Source organism: Clarias gariepinus, chromosome 15 (genome assembly GCF_024256425.1).
Source record: "Clarias gariepinus isolate MV-2021 ecotype Netherlands chromosome 15, CGAR_prim_01v2, whole genome shotgun sequence".
NCBI lineage: Eukaryota > Metazoa > Chordata > Actinopteri > Siluriformes > Clariidae > Clarias > Clarias gariepinus.
Genome location: NC_071114.1, coordinates 15,796,471 through 15,805,160, shown reverse-complemented (window position 1 = coordinate 15,805,160; position 8,690 = coordinate 15,796,471). Strand labels below are relative to the sequence as shown.

Below are 8,690 nucleotides of genomic sequence, written 5' to 3'. Positions count from 1 at the left end.
ATAATGATAATTTCAAAGTGATAAATTATGCTGTTAAAATATGCTCTCCTCCACTGTACAACATTCAGATAACCTCAAACACAACAAGCAGCAAATCACAAGGAAACATCTCAATTAAATGGACATTACAAAGGGGTATATATTTTACTGTGTACTAAAAAATACTGTGTACTAAGGAATCACGTACAAATCTTTCATCTAGCTGAAATTCCACAATTTCTGCTGCTGGAAAGCATTTCCTGACTATAAAGCTAATAATATCATTATGCCATCCTTAAGCTTGGCGAGCTCCTTTTCCTCTGTTTTTCAGGCTATTGGTTTTAAAACGGTAAATCATTTAGCACAAATTTAAACAGTTAATAACTGTTCAGGGAAAATCATGAGTGTACAAGCCTTACAATCCTTGTAATACTGTAATGTACAACTGGAAAATGTTTGAAGTAAAATGACTAAAGCTTGTATTTGCTAAAACTTATATTTGGTACATGTTTGTTCTCGACTCCTTTGATTCCCATTTAAGGTAGCAAAGAGATGCAAAGTTACATTACATTAAGGCATTTGAGAGATGCCCTTGATGCGACTAACATTTTTGTGTTTTATTATACATGTGAGCAGTTGAGGGTCAAAGGCCTTGCTCAAACCCCTAACAGGGATTACTTGATGGTCATGGGGGTTGAACCTGGGATCTTCCAAACCGTAGTCCAATGCCTTAACCACTGTATTATCCTAGACCCCAGAAGTCCCCAGAAGTTAACGAGGAATGATTATTTGAGACGGATGGAAAATTGCATACTCTCTTTACATAGTAAACCCTGACAGATTCCCCTTTTCTTGTAAATAATTACAGAAAGTTACTTCCTCTACACTGAGTATAACACCCTCCTCTCTTGTATGAGTCATAGTATGTGTAATGCACACATACATACAGATTTCATATGAAATTATGATCCTTAAGAATTATTAAAAGATGACCCAGTCTAAATTAGAGCCATATACATCTTGAATTGTTTTCCTTTTTTTAAAAGAAGACATACAGTTTAGTGGACTGTTATCATGGGTTCTCTTTTTGGTTACTGATCTGCAGAACATATCTGCTGGTTAAAAAGAATGCTGCACTTCTCATTAAAAAAAGGACAGTTGGGTAAGAGATAAAACATCTCAGCTTATGAGAGCTGTAACCTCTCAAGAATTAATCTGAATTAAAAGTGACAGATTTGAAATTTTGTGTGTGTATATATACATATGTACACACGCACCCACACACACAGTATATATATAGAAACATCAGATCAGTTTGTCCCACTTCCTGCTTATATTTGTTGCGCATTTATTTGGATGTATCTGTAAATGTACCAAGACTTCAAAGTAACTGATGTAGCATGGAGGTCCTTGACCTACGGAAAAGACGCGTCAAAGCTGGAATTTAAACTTCATGTTTACAACCAAACTTTGTGTCATAGGACTGTCTGTACCACTGTTTATTAGGAAGTACAAAAAGGACAGCAGATATATAGTGACAGATTCATGACCCACCACAGAATTTCTCAAGAAAGCAGAAGAAACAAAACCTCATATGTAGCCCCGTTCTTGCATAAATGGGTATTTTAAAAAAATCCTTGTCACAAACAAGAGGTTTAAGTCACAAGCTTCAGAAATATGCCACCTGCCAGCCATAATTAAAACATCCAAAAAATTGGCTTTTATGAGACTTTTACGCATGATTACATGAAGCTGGAATACTGTCATTACCTCATACTTTTAATTTTTTAATTTTTGAGTAACAGTCTGACCTTGAACTTTGGTAGACCCCCTTTTGTCTACTCAGTGCTCAGCCTGTATTCTGCTTATCCCGCCTGGATCCAGGGACCCCCTCAATGAAACACACACAAGTCAGTGCTCAGTGAGACGTTCAAAGATTATTGTGGGAGACAGAAGTATATGCGCGCACACACACAAAAAACCAATAAGGTGGCTGCAGGTGTGTTTACATCTGTCCTGGAATGTTTATAAAAGATAAGGTGAAGAATTTACTCTGCATTTACAAGCATTTAACAGTTTTACGACCCCTAACATAAACTACTATGCAATGTGTTTATTGAAAGTGCATCGTGTCGATGTAAAAGAAAGAAAAACACTTTGTTCTCATGCAAACAGAATATCATAAAACACACTAGAAATGAAACATTCCCTACACCTGAAGTGGTTTATTCCATCAGATTTATCAAATTGCTTCTTAATATTTAAGTTGAATTTCCAAAACACTTTAAACAAATAAATACAGGTAATAAATCTAATTTATAGCTTTGTGGCTTCTGAAAACAATCTGAAACAACCTTTACTGCTCACAGTTAAACAGTTCTTTACATCCATTAAAGTAAATACATCTGTTAAATTTGCTTTCTTGTCCAGTAGTTTATATCTCACAGGCACAGACTGTTAACTTACCCTCAGCTGTTTAGAAAGCAGTTGAGCAATGCTTAAAGAGGTCCTATTATGCCATTTTAAAGGTTGCTAATATTGCTTAATGAGTCTCTTAAAACAGGTTTACATGTATGCAAGGTCAAAAAACACTTCAGTTTTCTCTAAAAATAGATTTAATTTTACCCCATTTCTATATGATTCGTAAACGACTCGTGTAAAGCAGTTCGAAGATTCAGTCTGTCTAAACCCCTCCTTTCCGGGAGCCCTTACTGCTGTGATTGGTCAGATGGCGCGGTGATTTATGACTGGTCTACTGCTACAGCGTGTATCGGAAAACGAAACGCCCATGACCATAACTGAACGACGGCTCTGGAGACCCATCAATACATAGAAAAGATGGCGTCGGTTTTACCGTGTAACGACAAGCTGGGCTCGTATTCCAAAAAGATACAAACATATAAACAAATATACAAAGATATAAACAATATTTACAAACTATTACAAAGTGTTTGAGCGAACCTGGCATGAATGCTCGGTCACATTAACAAGAGTGTGGTAACGTTAATTGTAAGATGGCGGGCAATTAGTTCGTGACATAGAACGTGGGCGGGCAAGTTGTTTGCGACGTAGAACGTGGGCGGAAATTTTGCAAATGTGTTACGGAGTGACGTGGATCCATAACAGAGTAAAAATAGATTTGCTAATGACTCGTTTAATAAGACCTCTTAAACAGGGAATTGGGGAGTTTCTTGACAGCGAGAAGGATGAGCTGAAAGCTCCTCTCTCTGTGTAATGTGCATTGTTTAAAACAGGGAGTATGGTCATAAAAATCCTGGGAAAATTATGGAATTTAGAAATCATGTTTTCAGACTTGTCCATCCAGGAACCTCTACAGTCCAACTGGGGACAGTGGAGGCCAATAGGGACCACTGTATTTATTCCAATTTTTACAGTTGTGATTAGACCTGTGTGTGTGTGTGTGTGTGTGTGTGTGTGTGTGTGTGTAAATAAACCATTGAGTTGGGGTTATGCTTCTGTCTGATAGTTCAGTGTAATCTGTTCAATTGCAGGTCTTGGTATAGTAGATATGTTGTGGACTTGAGTGCTCTGGTTTCTCTGTGCACTCAGAGCAAATAAAAGTGTTAGCATAAAATGGATATCGCCCAAGCCTACACCAGTCACCACAAAACATATTCCAGGCTAACGTGTTAAAAAAGGACCAATTAGATAGTGGTGTTAGGTAAAAGATCACTTAACATTTGTTATTGTTATGGCGTAAAAAGTGTCCAGTGACTTCTCAGTTACTTTATTAAATACAAGACATTTGTTGCAATGCAGATGTACCGGATTTCTGCAAATGTTTTTGTAAAAAAACAGTAAAAGTACAGGGATAAAACTGGGGATAAAGAAAAACGTCATTAATTGTTTCAAAATTTAAGGATACTTTTTTTTTAAACTTCCCCATCTGTAAAAGGAAGTAAAATTTCCTAAGTTTTACACTCTGTAAAATAAATTAAAAAGGTTTGAGAGGCAAACTTGAAAACAGCGATTAATCCAATCTGCTGGTCTTTGGACTGTGAGTGGAAACCATAGTACCCGGAGGAAACTCACCAAGTATGGGGAGAACATGCAAATGCCACACACACAGACCCGATGCAGAAATCAAACCCCTGACCCTGGAGATTCGAGGCCACAGTGCTAACCACTACACCAGAGTGTTAACATACAAATTTCAAAACTATGAAATAACACATATGGCATTAGTTAATTAATTAACAACAACAGTCGGTTGTTATTTTAAGACATGAAAGTCTCTCTGATGGCTCTCATGCTGACCATCCGAGAAACGAAAGACCAAAACTTACCTCTGCTCCAGAGGAGAAGTTCATTTAGAGTTACCAGTCTCAAAAATCAGTCGAACAGCTCAGTTGGACAGGAAGAAACAACCTTTCAGTCATTTTTAAAAATTTCTCAGCATTTGTAAAATAAATGTGTTTAAACAAAATTTTGTGAGCTTTTTAACACATCTAATAGATGCTGAACATGTGTTAAAACAGATCTAACTATATCATGATATGTATTGACTCACATTCATCTTTTATACTTAGAAACAATATCTTTAATGTAAAGCGAAGAAAAAAAGGCTTTACCAATTCAATAGACTTAGAGGTACCTACACCTGCAATGGAAATTGCTAGATGCAAAAATGCAAATAAGAAAATGAACTGAACAGTACAGCAAGGCTCTAAAATGTATGTAATGCTAAAGCAAAATATGCTAGTATGCAAAGCTGGAAGTAAGAAGTAGTAGTCTTGTGAGCCACTTAAGTAGGTGTATTTAGTATGTTTATGTCCGTGGCTCCCCACAAAATGAATCTGAAATGCATCTAGGGCAACAGCTTAGAACCATGTTAGTTGCATAGCTTTCTTGGTGTTTTGCCTATTGCAAGGGCTTATGATGTACAAAAAAAAATAAAGAAATGCATGCTTAAAAAAAACCACAGCTGCAACTGTCACGCAAAAAAATGTGTACATTCTTGGTGCTTAGACTAAGAATACATAGCCATGGCCACAGGGCACTGATAAGCAAGTAGGTAAGTATGTGACCTAATTAAAAAAAAGATCCATTACATAATGTGTTTTTAAAGCAGTTATCTTACATTATCTATTTTTTAAACTTAAGGCACAGTGCAACTTTACCCTTACCAGTAGCAGCGGGTGGGGTGGGTTAGGTATCCTGAGGTCCTTTATGAACACTGGGGGAGCAAGTCTGGGCCGCTGTACCTCCAAGTACGGGCACTTCTCCTCAGCTATCCTCCAGTAAATGTCCTCCTCATATCTCCTGCAGAAAAGGAACAAACATTTATTTGACTTCATACCCTGGTATGTTCATGAACATAAATTTAAATGTCCAGCTTTGTTAGAAAGCAACTTCAGCCGGGTTTTTCCTATTCTGACACCATCATATTCAAATATTGACGGCTACTCTCTGACCCAATATCACTAATGAGTGAAGTCACCCATTTGTATTTTACAGCTTAAATATCTCTTAACACACAAATTAATGTAATTAACATGTGCTAATCATGACTTGAGAGCCAGTGGTCTTTTTTTTCTCAGAACAAACATTACATTACAAAACTTTTGTGAACCTTTTTCTTTTTACCATCAGATGATCAATACAGACAAATTGCATGATAGACTTACTTAGTCATACTAAGAAAGCACCAAGTTCCAATGAATGAAAAGTCCAGCGTGAAATGATTGAACAACAATTTTGAATTTGAATTGACATTCTTTAATCTTGATCTGAAGATTGAATCTGTATTGTAGATTAAACACTCATTTCATACCAAATGTTACCTCCTGGTTCTGCACATAAAAAAAAACTATGCAATAGAAAAAAAATAAAAAAGATGTTCAGAAACCACAGCTCTATGTGGTGCAGCTATACAAAATGTTTTTGCATAAAGCAAAATAAGTTAGCTGCCTTTGTATTTTACCTTCACCATGGTAGAAAGAGAACATAAAAATCCCCATAGTTTTTTCTTTGCTTTCTAGCTGTAAACCTCCCACCACTACCCGACATCTACGTACCACCGAGTCTGAGTCAATGTTTTAACGAGCTACCTAATAATGGAACATTTCTTAAAATGTGTCAAAATAAAACCTATGACTTAAGATTATGTTTTTGGTGAGGTGTTGTGTCTTGGACATAAATTACTTTTGTTACAGCATTTTTTTTTTGTGTACATCCGTGGTTTTGCACCTTTTCACACATCTGGAGTCAGGTGTCAACCTCACATAAAAGGAAGTGCTGTATGATCTACCTAAATGCTATACGACTGGCTTAAACAAAACATTTGGCACCCTGGGAAAATGAATTTTGTGCTGCTTTTTAAAGTAAGTTGTTAATGCATTTACATACATGTACAAACATAAAAAAAGGAAAAAAATATTTATTTACTTTTATTATGACCCTCAGACAGGGTTCGTGCTTGAGAGATGACTTGCATAAGCCCAGTGACTGACACACTCACCCATACCAACAACCACACACACACACACACCCACCCACACAGACAAACAAATACAGACACACACATAAACACACAGGCACACACACATGGACAAACAAACACAGGCGCGCACACACACAATTAAAATAAATAAAAAGAGAAGAGGTCTCCACACTGAAAGGAGGCCTTTAATGAACTGTGCTGAGCAGTCATGTCATTTGCTGATAATAGTGTTTGTTTTCATAGCTGCTGATCCATACATGGAGTTTCCCTGTGTATTTTTGGATCTCATTTCGCAAGTTTTTTGCTTTCGTTTTCAGTTCGTTCTCGGGACCTGGCCATGTTTTTTGTTTGGTTAACCATTACTTTTTTAAGATGATGGTTCAGCACTATCCTTCCAGGTTTTAGAACGCATTGGAGAGTTCTTAACCCAATTCCAGAAATTGTAGCAATCTTCTGAGTTGCATTCTTTGCTTGATGCAGACCTGTAACTTTGCAGATGATTACTATGGTATGCCCAAGCAAATATATACTGTAGATCGGTGACAAATGAAAAAAAGATACTTCATTAATGCAGAAGCTCAACTGACTGTGGTTCAATAAGAACGGTGACTTAAGGAGACATCTACATTTAGATGTGTAAAAATTACACCCCTTAATGTGGTTGGAAAATGTGGTTGATGGTGAAAACAACTGCTGCTTAGGTGACTGAGAATACCTTGGCAGTTTTTTTGCAAAAAATAAACTGCAGCAATACTGTACTAAAGGTGCAGTGCATTCTCATTATAATGACAAATGTACATTTTAGATTTCAGAGAAAAAAAACACAGAATTGTTTACAAAGATTTGGTGAAACAGAAAGACGCATATCTTCCCATATTTTGGAGAAGTTCACAAGCTCCAAAGCATGTACAGAGTAGTGATGGGTCATTCATGAACGATTCGTGTTTTTTTGTTTTTAAACTAGTCTTTAACATAACTCAAAAGAACAAGTAGACTTTGAGAGTGATTCGTTCATTTTTCTACCGGGCACGCATGCGCAAAGCATCGCAAAACCTCTGTAGGTTATGTTCACAAAACAGAAATGATCGGTTCATCTCATGGGTCTTTATGTCCAAATCATTTGGTCTTTTGTCACGTGACTCCCATAGACCCTATGTAGTGCATTACACAAGAAACAGATTTGAAGGGTTCATTTCATAAGTCTTTTAGTCCGAGTATTGCACTGTAATACTGGGGGTCACGTGATAAAGGAATGAATGACTCGGATCAGAAGATATGAGAGGTAAGTTGCTCATTCTGTTTATCATATCTCCTTAGCTGCACTGTAATATTTCCATTACTGGAAATATAGCCAAAATTTGTGTATTTAGACATGTTACAGGTCTGTTTATTGAAAATGTAACATTTTATTTTATTACTGATAGTAAAGAACGAAATGTTACAGAAAATTGTTACAGCTTTGGGATTTGTGGAGTGCTGAATAGCTGCGTTTAGAAATGCAAGCATTTAGAAAGATTTGAAATAAAGTTTTTCTATTATTAAAAAATGCTTTTGTGAATACAGAAGTTCTTCTTCTTAAAAAAAAAGGCTCCAATCAGCATATTGTTTACTTCTATACCCCTAGCCGGCATAGCACAGAATACTTGGTACTACGCATAAGCATAAGTTTCATTGGGCCTGCTTTCTTTCTTGATCCATATCTCACAATTTTCATTCCAGGCTTACAAGAACTCTCGCACCACTGATGCCCTGGGTATTCAGTCACACTTTTTGACTACATAATAGCAATTTCAACATTATGACAGCAATATAAGATTTGTCCACTAGATGTCAGTGCAACAAGTTCTTAAATAAATCTTATTGAATTGAATCTTTTGGTCAAACTACAGGCTGGGAAGCCTTGACACCTTCTTCTGTGCACCCCGTTGAGTTTATGCATCAGCTTGGTTAAATATGATTCGTCAGAAGTTTGCATAATCATTTAACGTCAACTCAACTCAATTAATTTTCAGGGCTTTATTTGCTAGCTACAGTAACTTAACAAAACTACTTTGCTAACTGGGCTGTACTTTTCTCACATGCTCAAAGCAGTCATTTGCAAGCGTTTCGGATTTCTAAGAACAGTCCAATAAATTAACCGCTTACTCTGGAATAAAATGCAAATCGACAATATTACCCGTATTGCAGTGCAGTGAATCCACGGGAATATCCATAGCAATTAATAGAAGCCATATTAGCTGTTATTTAC

General features: G+C 36.6%; 1 long non-coding RNA gene across 1 annotated transcript; it reads right to left on the bottom strand.

Annotated features, from left to right (window-relative positions):
* LOC128542537 (uncharacterized) lies at positions 1-8,690 on the bottom strand. The gene is made up of 3 exons (XR_008365664.1): positions 8,619-8,690; positions 5,127-5,262; positions 1-1,870 (listed from the first exon to the last, which is right to left on the bottom strand). It is a non-coding gene; the product is annotated as an uncharacterized LOC128542537 (long non-coding RNA).